The 27,221-nt window shown below is 43.4% G+C and overlaps 1 pseudogene; it reads right to left on the reverse strand.

Annotated features, from left to right (window-relative positions):
• Window positions 1–7,230: 7,230 nt before the first annotated feature.
• On the reverse strand, window positions 7,231–25,020 carry LOC144681109 (serine/threonine-protein kinase PDIK1L-like; annotated as a pseudogene).
• Window positions 25,021–27,221: the final 2,201 nt, after the last annotated feature.

Consider the following 27,221-nt stretch of genomic DNA (forward strand, 5'->3'; position numbering starts at 1 on the left):
TGTAATGAAAGATTTTTAAAACTTTATGTATGACTTTTTTTCTCCCATCCTATTATTATAGGGTTCATTGATTCTGTATGGAGCGTATAGTGGGTGAATATGATTGGAAGTACCATAGCTTGGCATAGAGGGTATAAAGGGCCATGGGTGGGTAGAGGTAGCAGAATCTTGTAAATAAGCATGATGTAATTGATAGAATAGATCACAGAACAAGAGCTGTCAAGTAATGTTTTCCCTGGGCACGGCTGTTTCAGAGTAATGGATGTCTGGGCTCTCAGCCTCATTATGCATTCTTGGCTGAGAGCCCAGACATCTATTATGCATGTAAGAAATTAATCCCTATCCCTTCTGAGAATACTTCCATGAGAATAAAATGTCAATATTTGGACCCTTTCTGCATCCTTGCCCCGCATAAAGGTGAAGTCACCTGCCTCTGCAGTTCAGGAAGTTACTGTTTCGTGTTTTAACACTGCATTCTCAGTGGGGCTTGGTGGTTTTGTTCAATAACTTAAACTGCTCAATGGCAGACTGGAGTACAATTTTATTTGTCTGACAGGGCAGCATTGTGCTGTGAGGTTTCAAGACTTCAGTTTAAGGTAAACAATCAACATTTAAACACTTCCAAAATCAGGTGTAGAACAGCCAGCAGCAGACAGAAACCCAATAGGACATGTTAACAATTTCCATCAGACTTCAGGAGAACCCTCTTGTACATAATCGGCTTGATAATGTCCCCAAACAACTACCACTTATGACCCTTGAAACATCAGAATGCAAGCTGGTTTCAGTGGGACTCTGAACAGGGACTGCGTGAGGGTCTCAAAGGCCTGCACTCAGCATAGAAAGATTATCCCCCAGGCCAAGCTGGACATGACTAAGTAGCAAAGATGAACAGTACAGGCCTAGTGAATTTTTAAATTTTATTTATTGACGGGATGTATGCTTCACTAGCTGGGCCAGCATTTATTGTCCATCCCTAGTTGCCCTTAGGAAGGTTGGGGTGAGCTGCCTTCTTCAACTGCTGCACTCCATGTGGTGTAAGTACACCCATAGGTGCTGTGGGAAAGGGAGATAGTGAAGGAACGGTGATATATTTCCAAGTCAGGATGGTGAGTGGCTTGGAGGGGAACCTCTAGGTGGTGTTCCCATCTATCTGCTGCCCTTGTACTTCTAGATGGCAGTAATCGTCCTTAGAAAGTGCTGTTGAAGGAGCCTTGGTGAATTCGTGCAGTGCATCTTGTAGATGGTACACACTGCTGCTACTGTGCGTCAGTGATGGAAGGAGTGAATGTTTGTGGATGTGGTGCCAATCAAGCAGGCTGCTTTGTCCTGGACGATGTCAAGCTTCTTCAGTGTTGTGGGAGCTGCACTCATTTAGGCAGGTGTGGAGTATTCCATCACACTTCTGACTTGTGCCTTGTAGATAGTGGACAGGCTTTGGGGAGTCAGGAGGTGAGTTACTCACTGCAGGATTTCTAGTCTCTGACCTGCTCCTGTAGCCACAGCATTTATATGGTTAGTCCAGTTCACTTTCTGGTCAATGGTAACCCCCAGGATGTTGATAGTGGGGGATTCAGTGATAGTTATGCCATCAAGTCAAGGGGCGATGGTTAGATTCTCTTGTTGGAGATGGTCATTGCCGGGCACTTGTGTGGCGTGAATGTTACTTGCCACTTGTCAGCCCAAGCCTGGATATTGTCCAGGTCTTGCTGCATTTGGACATGGACTGCTTTAGTATCTGAGAAGTCACAAATTGTGCAACGTTCAGCATCATCAGTGAACATCCCCACTTCTGACCTTATGAAGCAAGGTCGTTGATGAAGCAGCTAAAGATGGTTGGACATAGGACACTACCGAGGAACTCCTGCGGTGATGTCCTGGAGCTGAGATGACTGACCTCCAACAGCCACAACCATTTTCTTTTGTGCTAGGTACAACTCCAACCAGGAGAGTTTTCCCCCCCAATTCCCATTGACTCCAGTTTTGCTAGGGTTCCTTGATGCTACACTATGTCAAATGTCATAGGGCAGTCACTGCCACCTCACCTCAGGAGTTCAGCTAGCTGAGTGGCCCTAGGGGACCCTAAACTGGGCATCAGTGAACAGGTTATTGCTAAGCAAGAGCACTCAATAGCACTGTTGATGACCCTTTCCATTACTTTACTGATGAGAGTAGATTGATGGGACATTAATTGGCCAGGTTGGATTTGTCCTGCTTTTTCTGTACAGGACATACCTGGTCAATTATCCACATGACTGGGTAGATGCCAGTGTTGCAGCTGTACTGGAACAGCTTGGCTAGGGGCACAGCAAGTTCAGGAGCACATTTTCAGTACTGTTGCCGGAATATTGTCAGGGCCCATAGCCTTTGCACTATCCAGTGCCTTCAGCTGTTTCTTGATATCACGTGGAGTGAATCAAATTGGCTGAAGACTGGCATCTGTGATGCTGGGGACCTCTGGAGGAGGCAGAGATGGATCATTTACAAAGGAAAGGGAGGGTGTAGATATAGTAGTCCAGGAGGAACCTTGCGAGATATTGGACAGGATAGTCATAAAGAGAGAGGAAGTACTCGAAGGATTGAAATCCTTGAAAGTTGATAAATCACCAGGGCCAGATGGATTGTTTCTGAGGCTGCTGAAGGAAGTCAGGGAGGAGGTAGCAAATGCTCTGAGGATGATTTTCCAATCTTCACTAGATACAGGGGAGGTACCGGAGGACTGCAGAAATGTAAACGTAGTTCCATTGTTTAAAAAGGGATCAAAGGAAATGCCAACAATTATAGGCCAGTTAGTCTTACATCAGTGGTGAGCAAATTAGTAGAATCAATCCTGAGAGATAGGATTAACTGTCATGTGGAAAGGCATGGACCAGTCAGGGATGATCAGCATGGATTTGTTAAAGGAAGGTCTTGCCTCACAAATTTGATTGAATTCTTTGAGGAAGTGACAAGAAGGGTTGATGAAGGTAGTGCAGTGGATGTTGTGTACATGGATTTTAGCAAGGCATTTGACAAGGTCCCACATGGCAGATTGGTCAGGAAAGTAAAAGCCCATGGGATTCAGGGTAATATGGCAAACTGGATAAAAGGTTGGCTTTGTAACAGGAAACAAAGGGTAATGGTCGATGGATGCCCTTGCAAATGGAAAGTTGTCTCAAGTGGTGTTCCACAGGGCTCGGTGTTGGGACCCTTGTTGTTTGTGTTATATATTAACAATTTGGACGTGAACGTGGGGGGCACGATTGGGAAATTTGCAGATGACACAAAGATTGGCTGAGTAATGGATAGTGTAGAGGATAGCCATAATGTCCAAAACGATATAGATGAGTTGGCGCAGCGGGCGGTAAAGTGGCAGATGGATTTTAACAGAGAAGTGTGAGGTCATACATTTAGGGAGGTCAAACAGTTACAGGGATTACACAATAAATGGGAATGTACTAAGAGGGGTAGTCCATCTGGCCCTGGTGACTTATCAACTTTCAAGGATTTCAATCCTTCGAGTACTTCCTCTCTCTTTATGACTATCCTGTCCAATATCTTGCAGTGTTCCTCCTGGACTACTATATCTACATCCTCCCTTTCCTTTGTAAATGATCCATCTCTGCCTCCTCCAGAGGTCCCCAGCATCACAGATGCCAGTCTTCAGCCAATTCGATTCACTCCACTTAGTGATCACTAAGTGAGAGATTTTTGCATACAAGTACACAGGTCCCTGAAGGCAGCAGTTCAAGTAGACAAGTTTGTAAAGAAGGCATATGGAATGCTCTCCTTCATTGGCAGAGGTATAGAATATAAAAGTAAGGATATAATGTTGGAATTGTATAAAACACTGGTGAGGCCAAAACTGGAGTATTGTGTGCAGTTCTGGTCACCACATTACAGGAAGGACATAATAGCTCTGGAGAGAGTGCAGAGGAGGTTTACAAGAATGTTGCCAGGGTTAGAAAAGTGTAGCTATGAGGAGAGATTGGATAGGTTGGGGTTATTTTCCTTAGAACAAAGGCGGCTGAGAGGTGACTTGATTGAGGTGTACAAAATTATGAGGGGAATAGATAGAGTGGACAGGATAAAATTGTTTCCTTTGGTGGAGAATACTAGAACCAGGGGACATAGATTCAAGATAAGTGGCAGAAGGTGTAGGGGGACACGAGGAAGAGCTTTTTTTACGCAGAGGGTAGTGGGTGTCTGGAATTCGCTGCCCAAGTTGGCAGTGTAGGCAGAAACTCAATTCTTTTAAAAGGTACCTGGATCTGCACCTTAAGTGCTGTAAGCTGCAGGGCTATGGGCCGGGTGCAGGAAGGTGGGATTAGAAAGGGCACCTGGGTGTCCTCGGGCTGGCATGGACAAGGTGGGCCAAATGACCTCCTTCTGTGCTGTAACTTTTCTATGGTTCTATCCACTTAGCCCTTCTGGTTGAAGATTGTAGCAAATATGTCAGCCTTATCTTTTGCACTGATGTGCTAGTCTCCATCATTGATGATGGGGATATTTGTGGAGCCTCCTCCTCCAGTGACTACACCACCATTCACAATGGGATGTGGCAGGGCTGCAGAGCTTAGATCAGGTCCATTGGTTGTGGAATCACTTAGCTCTGTCTATCGCTTGCTGCTTATGCTGTTTGGCACGCAAGTAGTCCTGTGTTATAGCTTCACCAGGTTGACACCTCATTTTTAGGTATGCCTGGCGCTGCTCCTGGCATGCCCTCCTGCACTCTTCATTGAACCAGGGTTGATCCCCTGGCTTGACGGTAGAGTGGGGGATACGGCAGGCCTTGAGGTTACAGATTGTGTTCAAGTACAATTCTTCTGCTGCTGATGCCTGGAACCCCATGGATGCCCAGTCTTAAGTTGCTAGATCTGTTTGAAATCTATCCCATTTAGCACGGTCGTAGGTGTGAACACGATGTGAAGGTGGGACTTCGTCTCCACAAGGACTGTGCAATGGTCACTCCTACCAATACTATCATGGACAGATAGATCTCTGCAGCAGGCAGGTTGGTGAGGATGAGATCAAGCATGTTTTTCCCTCTTGTTGGTTCCCTCACCACCTGCTGCAGACCAAGTCTAGCAGCTATTGCCTTTAGGATTGGACCAGCTACCGAGCCACCCTTGATGGACATTGAAGTCCCCCACTCAGAGTACATTGTGCCCCTGCCACCCTCAATGCTTCCTCCAGCATTTATTGCCCATCTCCAGTTGCCCTTGAGAAGGTGATGAGCCGCCTTCTTGAACCACTGCAGCCATGTGGTGTGGGTACACCCACAATGCTGTTAGAGAGGGAGTTCCAGGATTTTGACCCAGTGACAGTGAAGGAACAGCGATATATTTCCAAGTCAGGATGGTGAGTGACTTGGAGGGGATCTTCTAGGTGGTGATGTTCCCATCTCGCTGCTGCCCTTGTCCTTCTCACTGGTAGCAGACAGGGGGTTGGAAGGTGCTGTCAAAGGAGCCTTGGTGAATTCCTGCAGTGCTTTTTGTAGCTAGTACACACTGCTACTACCGTGCGTTGGTTGTGGAGGGAGTGAATGTTTGGATGTGGTACCAATCAAGTGGGCTGCTTTGTCCTGGATGGTGTCAAGCTTCTGGAGTGTTGTGGGAGCTGCACTCATCCAGGCAAGTGGGAGTATTCCATCATACTCCTGACTTGTGCCTTGTAGATGGTGGACAGGCTTTGGGGAGTCAGAAGGTGGGTTACTCATCACTGAGAGAGGGTAGTACATGGTAATCAGGTGGTTTCCTTGCCCATGTTTTGACATGATGCCATGAGACTTCATGCCTGCATACCACTGTGCCACCACCTCTGCTGGGCCTGTCCTGCCAGTGGGACAGGACATACCAACAGATTGCAATGGCGGTGTCTGGGACAGTATCTAAGTTATGATGTGACTATGTCAGGCTGTTGCTCGACTTGTCTCTCCCAATTTTGGCACTAGCCCCCAGATGTTAGTAAGGACGACTTAAGGACGACTTTGCAGGGTCAGCGGGGCTGAGTTTGCCATTGCCTAGGTTGATGCCAGGTGGTCTGTCCTGTTTCATTCCTTTCAGACTTTTGATACAACTGAGTGGCTTGCTATGCCATTTCAGAGAACATTTAAGAGTCAACCACATTGCTGTGTGTCTGGAGTCACATAGACCACACCAGATTTCCTTCCCTAAAGGACATTAGTGAACCAGTGAAGCAGATGGATTTTTACAACAATCAACAATGGTTTCAGTCATCATTAGACTTATAATTCCAGATTTTTATTGAATTCCACCATCTGCTGTGGCAGGATTCAAACCCAGATCCCCAGAGCATTATCCAGTGTCTCTGGATTACTAGTCCAATGACAATACTGCTACACCACCACCTCCCCCAGGGCAGACAAGATTCTCAGGAAAAAAAATCAGATTTGCTAGAAAAATTGATGTTGCAAATGAGTCTAAAAACAGAAAGGACAGAGCCCAAAGATCCTCAGAAGCTCGTGTCAACTTGTGTCCCCAAACATCAACTCACCTTTTCTTGGGAGTATTGGCAGACCTTCTGTGCATTTCTTACATTCCTGGTGTGCCAGTTACTCCAGGAATACAAGGCAGAATCAACTAGAAATCAGCATTAAACAGGTCAGGAGGTACACCCACCACAAAGATCCAAAGATGTCAACCAGTTCTCTATCTGGTAACTGGGGCGAGGGCAGTCCCAGGAAACCTAAACAGTGGATGGATTGCACAGCACAAGGGAGTCAGCAGAGATGTCCTGATCTAGGCAGCTGTCAAATGGGGATGATCCAGCAGAGCAGATGAGCTTACCTACCTAGGTAAGGGTTTAATACTGTGCCATCTTGGTGTATAATAATAAACAGGCCACTACAAGGAGAAAGAAAATACATCTCTATCTGCCTGCCACCAACTAAGTAGAGTTATTGGAGAACATGTGCAAAAATCCAACTGTCATTCAGAAGAAGCCAAAGAGCCATACCCACTACACAAAAAAAAAACCATTGTTCCAAGTAACAATTTAACAATGGGGTAGAATGAGTTAAGTCCTTTATTTCTCAAATTTGAGTCACAAATTATCTGTACTGAACATGTGTTCCTCAATTCCAAACATACCAGATCAAGATGGACCACAAGGACAAGGCCCAAGGACTGCGTCATCCAAAAGCATGGCCAGTGTAATCACCAAGTGCCTGTGGACAGGCTTGTCTTCATCTGCAATCTTCCAGTAGAACACCAAGGAGAAAGCTTGTGGTCACCACCTTGCCCCTGAGAACACGACTTGATCAATTTGCACCTGTAGGCTAAAGGCATCTGGCCGTTCTTGGGACTTAAAGGCCAACATGTCTCTTAGAAGTTTCTGGATACCTTTGCTCATAACCCCTTTACTATTCATAGGAATTGGAAGCACCAGGCTGGGATTCTCCACCAATGCCTTGCCCATAGGGACTAACTCACATCCCAGAGAAAAATATATACCTGCAAAAGCAACCCCAAACATCCCAGATTAGAATTATACTATTCAACATCCCTTCAATCAGCAATATTTCAATTACTGGAAATTGAGGAATTATGACCCTGGACAAGACAGGGTGAGAGTCCGGTGTTGGCAACAATAGAAACATCAGGAAAGAACAGACTAAGTGGACATCAAACTGAGATGGAGGGAGGAATGACAACAACATGCAGAGGTGTACAAAGAGATGCCGACAGCCCCTTGTTGACTACAGCTAATTATGGATAGATGGATCTCCTTCCTTTCTTCGTGAAGTTAGGATTGATGAACTGATAGTGTAAATAGAAATAATTAAGTACGATCGATAGCCATTACTGAGACATGACTACAGGATGACACAGACCGGGACCCGAATGTTGAAGGGTACATGACATTTCAGAAGAACAGGAAGTTAGGAAAAGATGGAGGGCTGGCTCGGTTAATTAATGATGGTATTAGCACATGAGAGGGATGACCCAAGATCAGGAAACCAGGATGTAGAGGCAGTTTGGATCATGAGGAACGATAAAAGGCAGAAAGTCACATGGGAGTGGTGCACCACCAACCACACGGTAGGACAGATTATGAAAAAAGAGATAATGGAGGCTTGCCAGAAAGGTACAGCAATAATCATGAGGGATTTTAATCTACATATTGACTGGAAAAATCAGATGGGCAAAGGTAGCATACATGAGGATTTCAGAATGCTTTCAATATAGTTTCTTAGAACAGCACATTCTGGTGCCAACCAGAGAGCAGGCAATACTAGACCTGGTATTCAGCAACAAGATAGGGTTAACTGATAACCTAGTGAAGGCACCCCTAGGTAGTAGTGATCATAATGATTGAATTTTACTTGTTTCTCCCTCAAAATGAATGTGTCCAAGACTCGTATTTTAAATTTAAATAGGGCAATTATGAGGGCAGGAAAGCAGAGCTAGTTAAAGTGAACTGGCAAATGAGGTTGAGGAATATGTCAATAGAAGTTCAGTGGCAGACATTTAAAGGGATATTTCAGAAAATACAGAATATACACATTCCAATGAGAAAAAAGAATCCCAAGGGGAGGGCCCACCATCCGTGGTTAACTAGAAATGTTCAGACAGTATCAAACTTAAAGAAAAAGCATATAATTATGCAAAGACAGGTGGCAGGTCAGAAGATTGTAAAGAATATAGAGAGAGAACAGCAAAGAATGACAAAAAGACTAAAGAGGAAAAAAATGAGTACGAAAGAAAGCTAGCTAGTAATGTAAAGACAAATGGTAAGAGTTTCTATTGATATTTAAATAAGAAAAGTCAACAAAATGAGCATTGGTCCGATAGAAAGTGCATCTGGGGAATAGATAAATGGAAAGTAAGGAGACGGCAGATTAATTAAATGGGTATTTTGCTTTGGTCTTCGCTATAGAGGACACAAGTCACAATTATTCCTGGGATGTTAATCAGGAAATGGAAGAGGAGGAGGAACTCGGGAAAATTACAACCACAAGGGAAATGGTGTTGAACAAACTGTTGGGGCTGTGGGCTGACAAATCCCAAGTCTGGATGGACTTCACCCCAAGGCCTTGAAAGAAGTGGCTAGTGAGATAGTTGATGCACTGGTTTTAATTTTCCCCAAATTCCCTAGATTTGGGAAAGCAGGCAACTACAGGCCAGTTAGCCTAACATCTGTCATAGGGAAAATGTTAGAAGCTATTATTAAAGATGTTATAGCAGGGCACTTGGAAAAATTCAAGGTAGTTAGACAGAGTCAACATGGTTTTGTAAAGGGAAATCATGTTTAACTAATTTATTAGACTTCTTTGAAGGAGTCACATGTGCTGTGGATAAAGGGGAACCAGTGGATGTACTGTACTTAGATTTCCAGAAGGCATTTGATAAAGTGCCACATCAAGATTATTGCAGAAAATAGAAGCTCGGTGTAGGGGGTAACATATTGGCATGGATAGAAGATTGGCTGGCTAACAGGAAGCAGGGAGTTGGCATAAATGGGTCTTTTTCTGGTTGACAGGATGTGATGTGATGAGTGGTGTGCCACAGGGTTCAGTGCTGCGACCTCAACATTTTACAATTTTATATAAATGACTTGCTTGAAGGGACCGATGGAATGGTAGTTAAATTTGATGGTGACACAAAGATAGGTAGGAAAGTAAATTGTGAAGAGGATGAATGGAGGCTACAAAGTGACAGATAGATTAAGTGAGTGGGCAAAGACCTGGCAAATGGAGTATAATGTGGGCAAATGTGAGATCATTCATTTTGGCAGGAAGAATAAAAAATTATCTAAATGGTGAGACATTGCAGATCTCAGATTCAGAGGTGTCCTAGTGCATGAATCACAAAAAAGATTAGAATGCAAGTAATTAGGAAAACTAATAGAATCTTTTCATTTATTGTGAGGGGGAATGGATTACAAAAGTAGGGAGGTTATGCTTCAGTTGTATTGGGTATTGGTGAGACCATATCAGGAGTACTGTGTACAGTACTAGTCTTATTTAAAGAAAGATGTAAATGCATTAGAAGCAGTTCAGAGATGGTTTAGTAGACTAACACCAGGAATGGGTGGGTTGTCTTATGAAGAAAGGCTGGTCAGGTTAGGCTTGTATCCACTGGAATCTAGAAGAGTAAGAGGAGACTTAACTGAAACCTTCAAGATCCTGAGAGTCTTGACAGGGTGGATGTGGAGAGGATGTTTCCTCTTGGAGAATCTAGAACTAGGGGTCACTGTTTAAAAATAAGGGGTTGCTTGAGAATTTTTTCTCTTTGAGGGTTGAGGTCTTCCTTAAAAGACGGCAGAAGCAGAGTCTGAATATTTTTTAAAGGCAAAGCTAGATACATTCTTGATTAACAAGGGGGTGAAAGGTTATCAGGGGTAGACAGGAATGTGGGGTTGTGGTTACATTCAGATCAGCCATGATCTTATTGAATAGCAGAGGAGGCTCGTGGGGCTGAGTGGTGTTCGTATGTTCACATTTTGCTGCAACCAGAGGGAAGGTAACTGCAGTGAAATCAAATATTGTTTTGACATTATTCTCGTTTCTTAATTCATGAAGTTAAGATTTGATATTAATTGGAGCAACAATGCACTGAACCCAATTATCAATTTGAAAATACTCAAGGGGCAGGTTTTGAACTTGCTGCCTGGGTGCACATTTGTCATCAAGGGATGGGTCGTTATAGAAACTGTCTGTTATTTCCTTTTCACTGGAATTGAATTAGGCAGGTTGTGGTCAATTGACACTGATTTTACACCCCAATGGCAAGTTCAAAAATCTATCTAACCCAAAAGAGGATGACAAAAATATTTTAAAAAGTAATATGTCAAAAAGGTTTAGTTAAAAACAAGATTTGAAGATGCAGAAAAACTCAGCATCTAGTTGTAGGCTCTATTTTGGAGAGTCAGCAAGTGATTTTGAACTGAACTTGGGACAAAGTGGTCCACTTGTTTTGCAGAGATTAAAGTCTTTATTTTAATTTTCTCCCCTCTATAAAATGGTTTCATATCAAGAATAATTGTGCATGTAGTGCCCTTCAGGGTGAAGTTTGAGATTCTCATCACCCTCTTAAGGTAAAGCAGGAGGGGGGGAAAGCAACATTGATAGGCTGAGGTATCTCATTTACATCTCTCCCATTGATTAGGGAGACACCAGAAACCAGGAGCAGGCAATCAAAAAAAAATCAGCATGACTTTGGGAGAGGATGTTCAGGAACAAATGCTTCTGAAGTCCTTTGGGGAATGTACTGCTCACCTTCCTTCGAATACCTCAGTCACAAGTCAGTAGCCAGCGGTCTGTCCGCAAGAAAGACCCAAACCTCCCCGTCGCTTGCCATTTTAACACTCCACCCTGTTCTCTTGCCCACATGTCTGTCCTTGGCTTGCTGCATTGTTCCAGTGAAGCCCAACGCAAACTGGAGGAACAGCACCTCATCTTCCGACTAGGCACTTTACAGCCTTCCGGGCTGAATATTGAATTCAACAACTTTAGATCTTAAACTCCCCCTCCCCCCATCCCCACCCCGTTTCTCCCCCCTCCCTTTTTTTTTTCAATAATTTATATAGATTCTTCTTTTCCCACCTATTTCCATTATTTTTAAATCTAAAACTAAAACTTTTTTAGTCTTTCCACCCCACCCCCACTATAGCTGTACCTTGAGTATCCTGTCTTCCATTCTTAATTAGCACTTTTCTCAGACAATATCACCACCTTCAACACCTCTTTGATCCTTTTGTCTGTGACATCTTTTGATTATCTGCTCCTATCACTGCTTGCTTATCTCCACAATCACCACACCCTCAACTTCTCTCTCCCCCCGCCCCCCCACCTTAGACCAGCTTATATTTCACTTTTCTCCTAACTATACTCAGTTCTGCCGAAGGGTCATGAAGACCCGAAACGTTAACTGATTTCTTCTCCACCGATGCTGCCAGACCTGCTGAGTTTTTCCAGGTAATTCTGTTTTTGTTTTGGATTTCCAGCATCCGCAGTAGCTTTTAGCTTTTTGTTTTTAGCAAAACTCATCGCCTGCCTGTGAGGCAATGGCATGTCTGACAGGGCATTTTAATTTAATGCCTCCATTATTGCAGAGACCTGTAAACAATGCAGGTCAGTGCGAGAGACTAGAGTCAGATTGGCTGCAGAAACAAATAGTTAACTTGGGCAATGTCTGTACTCAGAAGAATCCTAAAGAACATCCATTGTAGAAGAGATCATAGTGTATGAGAGAGACAAATATAGATCCATTTAAAAAGACAAACTTTGGGAAAAAGAGGCAACTTTTGCAACTCATTGTTCCCCAACTGCTGAAACAAGTCAAAAATCATTCATTAACTTCCCCACATACCGATTCCGTTAAGTATTATGGGATTTTTGAATTTAAAGGAATTGTTAGTAGTCCCTTTAGTTCAGCTGATGAGCGATCTCATGAATTTCTATCTGAGATAACATCCCCCCCACACAGTGTAACACGCATCAGCGATAGACGGGAGTGGGGGGAGGCGAGGGGAAGAAAATTCACAGGGCTATGGGGAAAGAGCAGAACTAATTGAATAACACCAATGAGCCAGAACATGCTGCTTCTGTGCTTCAAGATTCTATGGTTGCCTCATTTCCTGGCCATCGATTCAACCCCATTACACAGGCTGGGAGGTTGGTCCATTTGATGGATGTAAGGGCTCTACATAAGGAGTTGGCTGGTCTCAGTTGATGTGTGGGTTGCTGTTCAAAAAAAGTACCCCAAAACCACAAATACCTCTCTCAGCGATAACATACAGAATGGAAAGGTCCACTTGTTGTAGTGAAAACACAGCATCAGGTTTCATTATACAAGTTGATGACACCCAATTCTACTTCACCACCAGTACTTCCTTCAACCCCTCTGCTTTCTCTAAATTGTCAGATTGCTTGCCCAACATCAAGCACTGGATAAGCAGAAATTTCCCCCAATTAAACCAAGACGACCAAAACCATTTTCCTCATTGTTCCCTAGCCCACCAACTCCATCTCTTTCCCCAAGGATGGGGGGCTGAAACAGAATGTTTGCAACCTTGGTGTTGTATTTGATCTCAAGATGAGCTTCTGACTAGCTATCTGCTCAATCTCCAAGACCACCTATTTCAACTTCTAACATTACACCCCCTCATCCAATCCTTGTCTTACCTCTAGATTTGACTGTGCTAGCATACTACTGGCCAGCCACCTACATTCTATCCTCTAAACTAAAGGTTATCCAAAACTCTGATACCCATGACCTAACTTGTACCAAGTCCCATTCACCCATCATCCCAAAGCTCACTAACTTACCTTGGCTTCCAGCTAAGCATCCTGGTCTTTAAAATTCATCTATGGTCCAGACTCTCCCCATCTCTAACCTCCTCTAATCCTACAACCCTCCATGAAATCTGCCCTGCTCCCAGTTCCAGTCTCTAAGCATCCTTGATTTTATCGTACATCCGTGATTTTAAAATCACTCCACAGTGGTAGCCATGCCTTCAGCTACCAAGACCCCCTCGAGTTAGAATTCCCTCCCTAAACCTTTCCACCCATCTTTCTATCCTCCTTCAAGATACTCCTTAAAACCCATCTACCCCTATGTCTATGTGGCTCAGCATCCATTTTTTTTGGAAGTGCTGAAGTGCCTTGGGACATTTTATTATGCCAATGACACTAAATCAATACAAGTTGTTCTAGTTGGTGCTCATATTGAGGTCTATTGTTGGGACTGAGTAGGAAGGAATTGTAGAAAATTACTTCCATCCATCACTTTCACTTAAATTAAAAGCCAACTTGCAAAGATGGGAGGACTGTTATTCCAAGCAAGGTGACACCTTGGAGGCCTGGTTGAGGAAATTTGGCATTTGTTTGCCAACAACTACCACTCCTCTCCCTCCCCACCAAAAAAAAAGGGATACGCTCACCTAAAAGCTCTTTCTTGACTTCAGCATCTCTAAAGGTGACTCGCTCGATTATGGCCCAGAACATGATGCCAAGGGCAAAAATGTCAACTTTGGCCGAGTACTGCCCCTCCCAGAGCTCTGGTGCCATGTAGAAGTCAGAGCCACAAGCTGTTGACATCTGCTGTCGATTCACACTGCCTTTGCTCTGGCACATCTTACTCAAACTAAAATCAGCCACCTGGAATACAAGAGGTGAACAGAGGTCAGACTCCATCTTCTGGTAATCTGCAGTGCTGCTCCTGCTTAAAAACAAATCTTTCCACATTGAGCATTTATTGAATTCATACAAGAGTAAACTACTGACCAGATAGCAAGAGTTGGAAATAGAGGTCTGAGACACATCTGTGAGAGCCTCTAGTGTTTGAACATTTAATTTTAAAAAAGATTCATTCCTCTTGGATATTTGTTTGTAGTTAAATACTCTATTAAAAAATTGAATAGTGGAGTTGTGGTTTAATGGACACATGAAGCAAGCAAGTTGGACTAGGACTAGCAACTATAACAGAAGCCAGCTATTTAGCTTAAAAGTCCCATGTTGGTGTTTATCTTCTATGGCCGCAATGCTAATCCACATGGTTGTTCAGTTTCCTTCTCCCTTGTGACATGGTCCCTGCTTCAATCAACTCCACTAGTGCACTTCACAGCTGCACAATTGTCATTTTTAAGTTTCTCCAGCTCTATGTCCCAAATCTTCTCTTTTCAGTGGTTGACAATCTAGAAGACAGTCTGTCCTGCCCCATCCCTTGGGAAGTTCAAATATCAACACTTAACCTCCTCTGGTCTAATGAAAATAGCTCCAGTTCTTCTAGTTAAACAAAAGCAAAACACTGCAGATGCTGAAATCAGCAAGAAAATGGAAAATGCCAGAAAAAAAAATCAGCATTTTATAAAGGAGGAATATTTTCAATTCTTCAGTTCCTTATTCTCTGATAAAGATATCAATCATGAAGGGGAATACCATTCAACAGTGGGTGCACACAGAAACAAAACAGCTAAAGTTTGTTAACATCCATTTCTAAACAATGGAAACGGAAGAACAACTGGTACACGAGGTTCAAGGGAAAAGAAAAGCTAATCAGAATGGTTGCAGTACAGGAGGCCATTCAACCCATTGTGTCTGTACCAGCTCTCTGCAAGAGCAACTCATTGAGTGCCACTGCCCTGCCTTTTTCTCCAGGCCCTGCAATTTTTGTGTGTCTTCAGACAATTATCCAATTCTCCCTCGAAAGCCACAATTGAATCTGCCTCCACCACAGGCAGTGCATTCGAGATTCTAACCACTCGTTATGTGAAAAAGCTTTTCTTCAGGTCACCAATCATTTCAAAATTGGTGCACTCTGGTTCTTGATCAGTCCACCAATAGGAACAGTTTCTCCCCATCTTCTGTCCAGACCCCACACTGATTTTGTATGTGTCTATCAGATCTTCCCTCCCTCCTCCAATCTTCCAATGTAACTGAAGTTCGTCATCCCTAAATCCATTCTCAAATCTTTACTGCATCCTCTCTGGTGTCTTCATGTCCTTCCTAAAGTGTGGCGCCCAGAACTGGACAGTACTCCAGTTGAGGCTAAGCCATTGTTTCGTACAGGTTAACACAACCTCCTGGCTTTTGTACTCCGTCTCCTCTATTTATAATGTCCATGATCCTATATGCTTTATTAACTACTCCAAGATTATCAAGAGAAACAAAATCACTGTTAAACAGCATCAGAGCAACCTGAAGCATCCACAGGACCCTTCCCAGAGATCTCAACCACTTCACCACCCACCCCCCTCCTGCAAGGGCCAACCCCACCCTCCTAAATGCAGCAACAGCCTCAGGTATTTTTTTTAAACTACAGAAACCCTCACATTCCCCCTTATGATCTTGTCTCAATATCCTGTACTGCATTTTACACTCTCCCCTTTTCCCCTCCAGGTTTTAGTGAGTGTGTCCCAGACCCTTCCATTTATGGAACTCCTTGTTTAGTTCATCCTTTCTTGCATTTTAATCTCCTTTCTCAAGCCCATCATTTCCATCACTTAGCACCTCAACGTTGGAATTTTGTCCTCTTGGAATCGAAAGTCTTCCACCCAGCAACTGTCCATGAACCACAAATCATGCCCCCTACACCCACTCTGCTTCCTGGAGTTTGGATGCAAGTTCACCCCAGTGGGATCCACAACCTGGAGCAGGATCTGGGATTCAGCTATTTACTTAGCCTATAAACTGATAATTGTCATCTTTTCACTGAAAGTATTTGAATGATTAGATGACCAGTTACATATACTGCAGAGTAATAACTTCAAGGAGCTATCACAGGTAATACTAAAAGTCAAGATTTGGTGTCAGCTGATCAGTTATCAGACAAAGATTTATTTCCAAGTTATTATAATGTAGCCATTAAATTATAATCTGACTTTTCAACAAGCCCTATTCTGCAAAATCAGCTCAATGTTTCCAAATAACCTTTTTAATTCGTGGCAATATTTATATTGTGCAAATCAATAATTTATAAAGGTTTGCAATTTGGAATGACAGTAAAATCCAGTCTATGTAAATAAGTAAGATCTGACTGAACAATTAGTGATGTGGGAATCAGTTATTTTCTAATACTTCATGTTAATGCCCATGTTAAAGAAAGGAGAAGCACCAAAAGAATGTGTTAGGTCTGTAGCTAGTATTGAGAAGAATTTGAGTGCTGGGTGGGGGGGGCGGTGGGGGACATGTCTATCAGCATAACTCAGTACTTCAGATGGTGATGGGGGCAATTTTAACAGATTTAATTTCATGGGGTCAAGGTATTTTATATAGGGTGAACAGCAAGATGTTTTTATAATATTCCAAGTACAGGAATCAGAGGCCTCAGCCCTAATGGGAAAGATAATCAGTAACACAGACTTGACTGGATAATAGTGATGGGGTCAGTAGGTCATGTGACAGTTCAGTAGGTCATGTGACAGTTCACAGAATTGTTAAAACAGAAGAGGCCATTCGACCCATCATGTCTGCACTAGTTACCCAAATGAACAACTTCCCTAGTGCCATTCTTCCACCTTCTCCCCATAACCCTGTCCATTCTTCCTTTACAGATAATAGTTCAATTCCTTTTGAATGCTTTGATTGAACTTGCCTCCACCACATTCAGGTAGTGCATTCCAGACCATAACCACTCAGCGTGAAAGTTTTTTTTATCTTACCAATTACTTTAAAATTGTTCTGACCGCTTTAAGTAGGAATGATTTCTCCCTATCTACTCTGTCCAGAGACCTCATGATTTTGAATACCTCAATCAAATCTCCTCTCAGCCATCTTTTCTTCAAGGGAAGAGTCCTAACTTCACCAATCCTTTTTCTTCATACTTTCATGGGATGTGGGTGTCACTGGCAAGCCCAGCATTTGTTGCCCATCCCTAATTGCCCTTGAACTGACCTTGCTAGGCTATTTCAGAGGGCCGTTAAGAGTCAACCACCTTGCTGTGGGTCTGGAGTCACATGTAAGCCAGACAAGGACACCAGATTTTGATCCCTAAAGGACATTAGTAAACCAGATGGGTTTTTATGACAATCAATGATAGTAATGGTGACCATGAAACTGAGACTAGCTTTAGATTCCAGATTTATTAATTGAATTCAAATTCCATTAGCTGACATGGTGGGGTTTGAACTCATATCCCCAGAGCATTAGACTGGGTCTCTGGATTACAAGCCTAGTAACATTACCACAACACCACCATCTCCCCAATTTATCTACGTAACTTCCTCACCCCTGGGACCATTCGATCAGAATTATGGTGCAGATGGCTATTCAGCCCATCGTGTCAGCACCAGCTGAACATTTTAACTTAGTGCCAATCTCTTGCCTTTTCCCTGTAACCCTGCACATTGGATGATTATTTAAATAGAAACAATGCCCTCTTAAATGCCTCTGAATCTTTTATGCACTCTCATCAATGCCTTCACATCCTTTTTAAAGTCCAGCATTCAAGACCTAGACAATTGACACTGAACCAGTGCTCTGAAGAGTCATAAAAACAAAAATTGCTGGAAAAACTCAGGTTCTGAAGCTCAGCTGAGAAAAACTCAGCAGGCTCTGAAGAGAGTCATATGGACTCAAAACGTTAGCATCTGTACAGAGAAACAGAGTTGTCAGACCTGCTCAGTGTTTCCAGTATTTTGTTTTTATTTCAGATTTTCAGCATCTGCAGTATTTTGCTTTTATCTTAGTGTCTTTTCTAAGTTTTTTTTAAAAATTCATTCATTGGATGTGGGCATTGCTGGCTAGGCCAGCATTTATTGCCCATCCCTAACTGCCCTCGAGGTGGTGAGCAGCCTTCTTGAACTGCTGCAGTCCATGTGGTGTAGGTATACTCAGTGCTGTTCAGGAGGGAGTGCCAGGATTTTGACCCAGCAACAGTGAAAGACTGGCAATATGTTTCCAAGTCAGAATGGCGAGTGGCTTGGCAGGGAACTTCCAGGTGGTGGTGTTCCCATGTGTCTGCTGCCCTTGTCTTTCTAGATGGCAGCAGTCATGGGTTTGGAAGGTGCTGTCTAAGGAGGCTGAGTGAGTTCATGTATCGCATCTTGCAGATGATACACTGCTGCCACGGTGTGTTGGTGGTGGAGGGAGTGGTGTTTGTGGATGGGGTGCCAATCAAGCAGACTGCTTTGTCTTGGATATTGTCAAGCTTCAAGTGTTGTGGGAGCTGCACTCATCCAGGCAAGTGCAGAGTATTTCATCACACTCCTGACTTGTACCTTGTAGATGGTGGACAGGCTTTGGGGAGTCAGGTGGTGAGTTATTCACCGCAGGATTTGTAGCCTCTGACCTGCTCTTGTAGCCACAGTATTTATATGGCTAGTCCAGTTCAGTTTCTGTACAATGGTACCCCCTAGGATGTTGATCGTGGGGGGATTCAGCAATGGTAATGCCATTGAGTGTCATGGGGTGATGATTAGATTCTCCCTTGTTGGAGATGGTCATTACCTGGCACTTGTGTGGCACGAATGTTATTGCCAATTGTCAGCCCAAACCTTGATATTGTCCAGGTCTTGCTGCTTTTGGACATGGACTGCTTCAATATCTGAGGGGTCACAAATGGTGAACATCTAACATCCCACTTCTGACCTTATGGAAGGAAGGTCGTTGATGAAGCAACTGAAGATGGTTGGGACACTACCCTGAGGATCTCCTGCAGCGATGTTCTGGTACTGAGATGACTGACCTCTAACAACCACAACCATCTTCCTTTGTGCTAGGTATGAATCAACAAGTTCATCATTCCTCAAGTTCGACTTGAGTACAAGAACAAGGAGGCTATGTCGCTATTAATAAAGCTGTATGATTTTTTTTTTTAAAATCACTCACCTGCCCTGCCACCTTCAATGATTTATGCACATATACACCCAGGTCTCTGCTCCCTTCAGAATTATACCCTTTATTTTATACTGTCTCTCCATGTTCTAATCACTTTACACTTCTCCACACAAGAGAAAGGGTCCCAACACTGACCCCTGTGGAACTCCACTACAAACGTTCCTCAGATCCAAAAAACATTAACCACTACTGTTTTCTGTCACAGCCAATTTCATATCCATGTTGCTACTGTCTCTTTTATTCCACAAGTTATAAAGCTTCATTCAAGTCTGTTGCATGGCATAATATGAAATGCCTTTTGGAAGTCCAGGTACACCACATCAACAGCAATACCCTTATCAACCCTCTTATCTCTTCAAAAAAAAACAAAAAGCAAGTTAGATTCTTAATGGGAAATTGTGTTTAACTATGCTGGCTTTCTTTAATTAACCCATGTTTGTCCATGTGACTATTAATCTTGTCCCAGATTATTTTAAGAAGTCACCCCACCATTGAAGTTAAACTGACTGGCTTGTTTATCTTTTATCTTAAAACTGGGTTTATCTTTTTCACCCTTTTTTGAAAAAGTGTTTAAAGTTTGCAATTCTCCAGTCCTCTGGGACCACCCAAGTCTGAGGAAGACTGCAAAACTATGGCCAGTGCCTCCATGATTTCCAGTCTCACTTCCCTCCGTATCCTTGGATGCATCCCATCTGGTCCTGGTGCCTTATCATAGCCTAGCCTTTCCCAATACCTCCTCCTCCACACTAATTTTAAACCCTTCAAGTGTCTGAATTACCTCCTCCTTCACCATGGCCTGGGCAGCATCATCTTCTTTGGTAAAGACAGATGGAAGTATTCATTTAATACCTCAGCCATGCCCCCTTCCTCTATGCAGAAATCGCCTCTTTGGTCTTACTCTTCCTTTTACTATTTATATACCTTGAGAAGAGAATCTGAATTTCTCCCTCGTCATCCAGGAAGCTTGGAATTTATTTGCCCTACTTTTCCAAAGAACATAGCTTGACTGCACCCAAACTCCTTTTTTGAAGGTAGCCCATTGTCCAGCTACCATTTCCTTCAAATTTATTCAACCCAGATCTGTTCTCACCCCATTGAAGTTGGTTTTCCCTATTTAATTATTCTTACTTGATTGTTCTTTGCCCTTTTCCATAGTCAGCCTAAACCTTATGATACAAGGATCACTGTCCTCTCGTTCTCCTACTGACACAATCCACTTGGCCCACCTCATTCCCAAGAACCTGGTCTAGCAGTGTCTGCTTTCTTGTTGGATTGGAAACATACCGTAAAAAGTTATCCTGAACACACTAGGAACTCTTGTCCCTCACAATACTATCCCAGTCCATATTTGGATCTCCCATTATGACTAAAGGTTTTGCACCATATAATTTCCTTGCAAACTTGTTCCTCTACATCCTTCCCACTAGTTAGTGGTCTATAGACCACACCAAGCAATGCAATGCACCATTTTTGTTCCGTAACTCTACCCAAATAGATTCTGTCCTTGACCCCTGTGGGACATCCTCTTCCTCCAGCACTGCAACGTTCTCCTTAATCAATACCGCCACCCCTCCCCTTTTCTTCCATTCCCATCTTTCTTAAACACCTTATATCCAGAAATATTTAATACCCAGTCCTGCCCTTTTTGAGCCAGGTCTCTGCCATAGCCACATCACATGTGGTAACATGACAATCTGCATCTGTAACTCACTAATCTTATTTGCCACATTCACATATAAGCATAGTGACCCTGACGTAGACTTACTTTCTCCTACCCCACAAATTAGCACTAGAATAAGGAATATTAAGTTATGTCTTTCCCAGTATCCTGTGGACCTTGGTATTCCTGTTATTATCTCCTGGTTTCCACACTCCTGTCTAGTTTAAAGCATCCCCAATAGCACTAGCAAATCACCCTGCAAGGATCTCAGTCCCAGCTCTATTTAGGTGTAACGCATCAAGCCTCTACAGGTCCCATCACCCCCAGAACTGGTCCCAAAAATCTGAAGTCCTCCTTCCTGCACCATCATTCCAGCCATGCATTCATCGGCTTTATCCTTCTATTTTGCATGTTGTACTGGGAGTAATCCAAAGGTTACTACATTTGAGGTCCTGCTTACCTAGCTTCCCAAATTCTGACCGCAGGACTGCATTGCCACCAGGCAGGAAACATACCATCTTGGAATCACACCTGCAAAAACACTTCAGTTCCCCTAACTGTAGAATCAACTATCATTACTCTTCCAGTTTACCTTGTACACCTTGCCCAACTCCACAAAACCCAGGTACAGCAGAGTTCTCAAAGGCTAGGGTGAATCCCACAGGAAGGTGGGTGGCTCTTTGTTTGTAAATGGTTCATAAGGTTGTGGGTTCAAAGCCCACACTAGAGAGTAAAGCACAAATCCCTGGCGAGCAGCCCCATCGAGTGAGAGGGGGGGCTCTGCACTATTAGAGAGCTAGTGAAGCACCACACTAATCGGAACAGCTGACTTCTGGCCCTTTGGGTGGACGTAAGAGATCCCACCGCATTATTGGAAGAGGAAGGGGGAGGAGTTCTTCCTTATGTCCTGGCCAATATTTATCGTTTAACATCAAAAACCCAAATTATTTGGACGTTATCACATTGCTGATTTAGGAGCTTGTTGTACGTAAATTTGACAACAGTGGCTACACTTTCATTGGCCAAGCAATACTTTATGTCGTCCTAAGGTCGTGAAAGGCGCAGATTTAAATGCACGTTCTTTTAACCCCCTGCAGGGAATGGAAACAAACTCAACTCTCAGCTTTAAAACGGGTCCCTTTGGGGCGTTGGCGATGAGGACATGGTCTGGTTTGAGATCTCGATGGATGATCTGATTCAGGTGCAGGAACAGCACAGCAGCGCTCAGCTGCTGCATGAAGCTCCTGTTTAGGCTACAGTCTGGGCCTCTGCTCAGAGTAGTCATTGAGATCCCCTCCATCACAAACCACAGGAAGGGCGAAGACCCAGGATCGAAACAACACTTCCCTTTCAGGCAAGTCTCGATCAGGAGCAAGTGGCTCTCTGATTCCGGAGGCTCTTTGCTGATCCTCTGGAGGATGCTCTCGCCCAGCCAGATCACATTCGGGTGCCTCTTCCTCCAAAACTCCTGCACAGCCAGTTCCGAGGTTTCAGGAGAGTCGCACAACACTTTCTTCACGGCGACCCCTCACTCCAGTCTTGCGGAGTCTCGCCTCGTAGACGCTCCCGTAACTGCCTCCCGGAGGAGCTGGTACCTGGGCGCTTTCTCCATCCCAGCCCGGAGCTCCACCGAGACTGCCCTGGGCTGGAGGAAGGGCTCCCGCTCAGGTCACTAGGATCTCCTGAAAACCCAACAGTTTTGCTTCTGAAGTTTTGCCGGTAGCCAAAAGTTTATCATGGAAACACAGGGGTCAATGTTAAAGCTCACAACCACCCCGTGTCTGCAGAGAATTCCCTCCTTCCAGAACAGCTATAGTTAAGACTTCTGATGAGAAGCCATCTAATAACACTGAACATCAGTTGCATTCAATACACCGCATTTATTTGTACATTTAAAACTATCCTAAACTTTTAAAGCTATCTTTTCGTTTCCCCTTTTCAGGTACCTGATCCTTTCTGTCTCGATTGCAACATGCATTTCTGTGAACCCTTCCCTAATTTTAAAAGGGCTCCACCTGACTCTCATCGCCTTTTCCTGGCGTTCAGACCTTTTCTAATAATACAACCTCACTCCTGGCTACTTGGGAAACAATTCCAAACATTATTTACCACCAAACAGAGAGCCAGAACTTTATAGGGTAAACCCAGGTGTATCATTGGAGTAAATAATTGACAGCCTTTTGGATGGACCAATGGGGATGACATTAGACTGTCACAAGGTCACTAACCAAGGATCATCACAAATGCCCTTTGAGGGCACTACTAATATGAGAGGACCAGTTAAACTAAAAATATGCCAAAATGATCATCAAATTGCCACCAAAACAAAAGGATACCTTCCCAACTAAATCAGTGTTCTTACTAACATCCACCATAGCCTGCAGTCACAGAAGACATCAAGTGTACTAGTGGGAACTGTGCTTACACTCCAGGGACACATGGGCACAGACAAGATGGCGGAAGAGAGACAAGAAGCAAGAGTGCCTCTCACTAGCCATGTCTGCCTGCCTTGGACTTACTAATTGCTGTTTTAGCTGAGCCTAGGAGCACGAAAAGATGCTGAGACTTAACCACCCTGCTCCAATCAGTGAAATGGGACTGAAGAGTAAGAAGACGTTGAGGAGCAGTCCCTTTAGAGAACTGCATAGGAGCTGCAACCTCTGACACTGCACATGGACAGAGGCCACAGACCCCACCAGGCAACAATACACAAGATCTAAGTGGGGACTTATCCTCTCTGAGAGAAGGCAGTTAACTGAACTCAGCAAGGTAATGATTCAGAGTTCCAGATCTCCTGGGTGTGCAGACACCACAGCAATCCCTAAAACCCTTGAACTCCATCCACCAGAAACAGGACACAGTGAGTTCCCAAAACAAATGGCAGGATTCAGACATTGTCTGGTAGCACGCAACATGAGGATGAGATAATGTCTGACAATACAGAATCTGAGGGTCAGACATTAACCATATGCAATCTGAGATTCAGACACTTAGATCCATAAAAGTCAGCTGTGCTGCACTCAATATTCAGGTGCAAAATGGCCAGAATGTGGCACCAGCCATATTGGGAAAGGAAAACCACTTAGCAGTAACTTTTGGAGTGAAATATAACATATGTAAATTAGGTCCTGTGCTCATAGCCACGTCATTCCTTATTTTTGATCGTGTGACACATGTGGTGCCAATTAGTAGAGAGGCACCCCCAGCCACATGCTGTCAGTGTGGACCTCACATTAAAAACATGGGCTGTACATCTCTCCACCAACACAGACCAAGGTCTAGCATCTGCCATTGACCATCCCCATCCATGATTAAGTAACATTGAATAGCTGAACTGAGTTTGCACAGGTCTGTAAAATATTCCTGAGAATGTCCCATTCTGCAATAGAATTGGAGGCAAGGAAACTCCTGTGCTCATGGGGAAGTTTATTTAAATCAAAATAGTAATCTGCTTTGAATCTGTTAAAACATCTAACAATGGTAAGACGGCAGTGAAGACTGATTTGGCCAATAGTCATTCGCATTGGATGTGGTCTGTGAACTGATTGACTATGTATGCTATTAACAGGCAATCTTTAATCACATTAAAAGTAGTTCAGTAGGCATGCACTAGAATGTTAGTACAGTTACACTTATCTTTTCTCTCAGGTTGGCCTGGTCTGTCTCATCATTACGTACATCAGTGAAATAATCCTCAAATTGTTACTCTAAGTAATTACCAATTTTCTTAAAAACATTATTAAATGCATCTTTACATGCAGCACTATCATATATATAAGTTAGAATTTAGATTGTGAGTCGGTGGTAAATAATCTATTTAAAACGGGGTCTATCAACCAAAAAAGTTTGAGGACCATTGTTGTAGATGGCAGACACTGCAGCTACGGTATACCAATGATGGAAGAAGTAGATATGAGTCCAGTGACAGGGGAGTGACCCATTGAACCAGTGCAGAGAGCTGGTACAATGAGGTGCTAATGGAATAGTAAGACACGGTTTGCATCCATGATTCACCATCCATCAAGTTTGTGATTTCCACTTGGCCACAAGGGTAGAACTGAGGCTGTGTCATGGTCATGGCCAAAGAGAGGGAGGGAATATTGAACGTTGCCCTTGTGACAATCTGAGAAGCAATCCTCCCATAGATCTTCAGTAGACGTTTGAAAAAACATTCTACACTTAATACTGAACCAGTGCTGCTCATTATTTGTGGTTAATTTGGGTATTCAGGGGTCTGATATGCTATCACTCTGCTTAAGAATCTCTAAACCAAGCCAAACCATTGAGATGTTAATTGATTAGACATCCTGTTGGTCCAATATTAAATGGATATTATCTTTCTCTAAGGGCATATTGAGCATCCAGATGTCAGGCAGAGGATAGCGACACCCAACAAGATTCACAGTGGGCATAGGGGTAGTGGTGAGGCATAGCCAGCCAAAACCAGCATAAAGAGCTTGTGCACTCCCCCACTGTTTGCCCAGATGGGATGGGATTTCCCCTTAGGGATATCACGAGCTGTGTAGCTTGGTTTAGAGGTTGTTTAAAGTATGTGTTACCCAAATGAATAATGTGCAGCACTTGTTAGGAAGTGAATGTGGAATGTTTTTCCAAGGAAAAAAAAGCATCCAGTTATAAGGTTGGTAACCAGAGGACACAGTGGGGAGATGGGCGGTTTCTTATTTACATAGCAAGTTGTTATGCTCTGGATTTCACTGCTTGATAGGGTGGTGGAAGCAGATTAAATAGTAAATTTCCAGAAGGGAATTGAAAAGGAAAACATTTCAGGGCAATGTAGAAAGTTCAGGAAGTGTGGGACTAATTGGATAGCTCTTTCAAAGAGTTGGCAAAGGTGTGATGGACTGAATGGCCTCCTTCTGTGCTGTAAATTCTATGAGGTGACAGGGTACCCTTCCAGGTCCCATTAATAAGACAAGCTGACTGGTCAACCATTGGTGCACTTTAAGCCTAGCTGGCTCTATCATTGACAATGCCATTGTGCTGAGCAAGGTCAAAACCAAAAACATTGTGCTTGCCTATCAGTACATCATTGTCATATAACAACCTGTACTGCACCCATTGACTTGTTCTACAGTGCAATAACTTCCCATATTCTATTGCAATCATCTATCAGCAACAGCCCAATGATAGCAAACTGACAATGGCATTTCAGTCAATGACCAGTGCAATGATCATTTGATTTCTTTCCCCTTGATGGACAGCCCACCTTCCCAGGAGTGCCCTGGAACACCTGCACATTTTTACTACCTGATGGTCTCTTCCTTCAGCAAACCTTTTGTCATGGCCAGTACAGGCATGTCATATTATGAACTTTCAGTCAATACTTTTAAAAATTGGTCACAAACAAGCTGTTAAGATAGCTGCTGCCAATCATGTGGCATTTGGATTACAGACAGTACCAAATCCCTGATGAATACCTATTTAAAAATGGATATAGGTGAGGGCCCCTCACAGCCATCTGTGGAATTCACACATCTAATTGTTTAAGGTTGGGCCACACCTATAGACTATGGATTTTCCAGAGTGCCTGTCCCCATGTTTCATACTGGACAAAAGGGAAGATTGAAACTCAATGGGCACTATCAACTTCCCATTATATCACGATTGCCTCCCCCATCCAAACTAGCCTGGCTGGGCCTCAGAAGTGTTAACCCACTGGTCATGTGATCAAAACTGGTTTCAGGGACTGTACCCTTATTACCCCAGGACCCAGCAGGTCCATAAGAACCATCAGTTGTCAGCCAGTATGAGCACCAGACTCCTGAGCTAGCTGCAAATCATCAAGCAGCCAAAGTACTTAACCTGTTCCAGTTTCAAATTTCAGCTGAGAACCAACCTCCTAGATATTTGACTACAAGAAACCTCACAGCCTGAAGTGAACCCTTTGCTTTACAAGACCTTCACTTCAACTTTAAACCATGGAATCCATTCAAGAAACTGCAGGCCTGCCATGTGGGAGACCAGTAAACATAAATCAGAGACTGAATTAACTATAATCTGTAAAAATGCATTGTCTTTATCTGTATCCAATCTTTGTCTGTGTGTGTGCATGCATAAGGCCAAATGTGTGAAGTTGAATTAATTTAGGGTAAACGTGTGAGAATAAATAACCTTCTTTATTTTAAACTCACACAAACTTGCTGAATTATTTAATTGGCATGCACACTCCAAGGGTAAGAAAGGACATACCGCTTTCCACAGAAAACATACTGATTATGAACAGTAAGAGAGCAACTACATTCTGTCCGTGACACTTTT

The sequence above is a fragment of the Cetorhinus maximus genome, chromosome 5 (genome assembly GCF_964194155.1).
Source record: "Cetorhinus maximus chromosome 5, sCetMax3.hap1.1, whole genome shotgun sequence".
Classification (NCBI taxonomy): domain Eukaryota; kingdom Metazoa; phylum Chordata; class Chondrichthyes; order Lamniformes; family Cetorhinidae; genus Cetorhinus; species Cetorhinus maximus.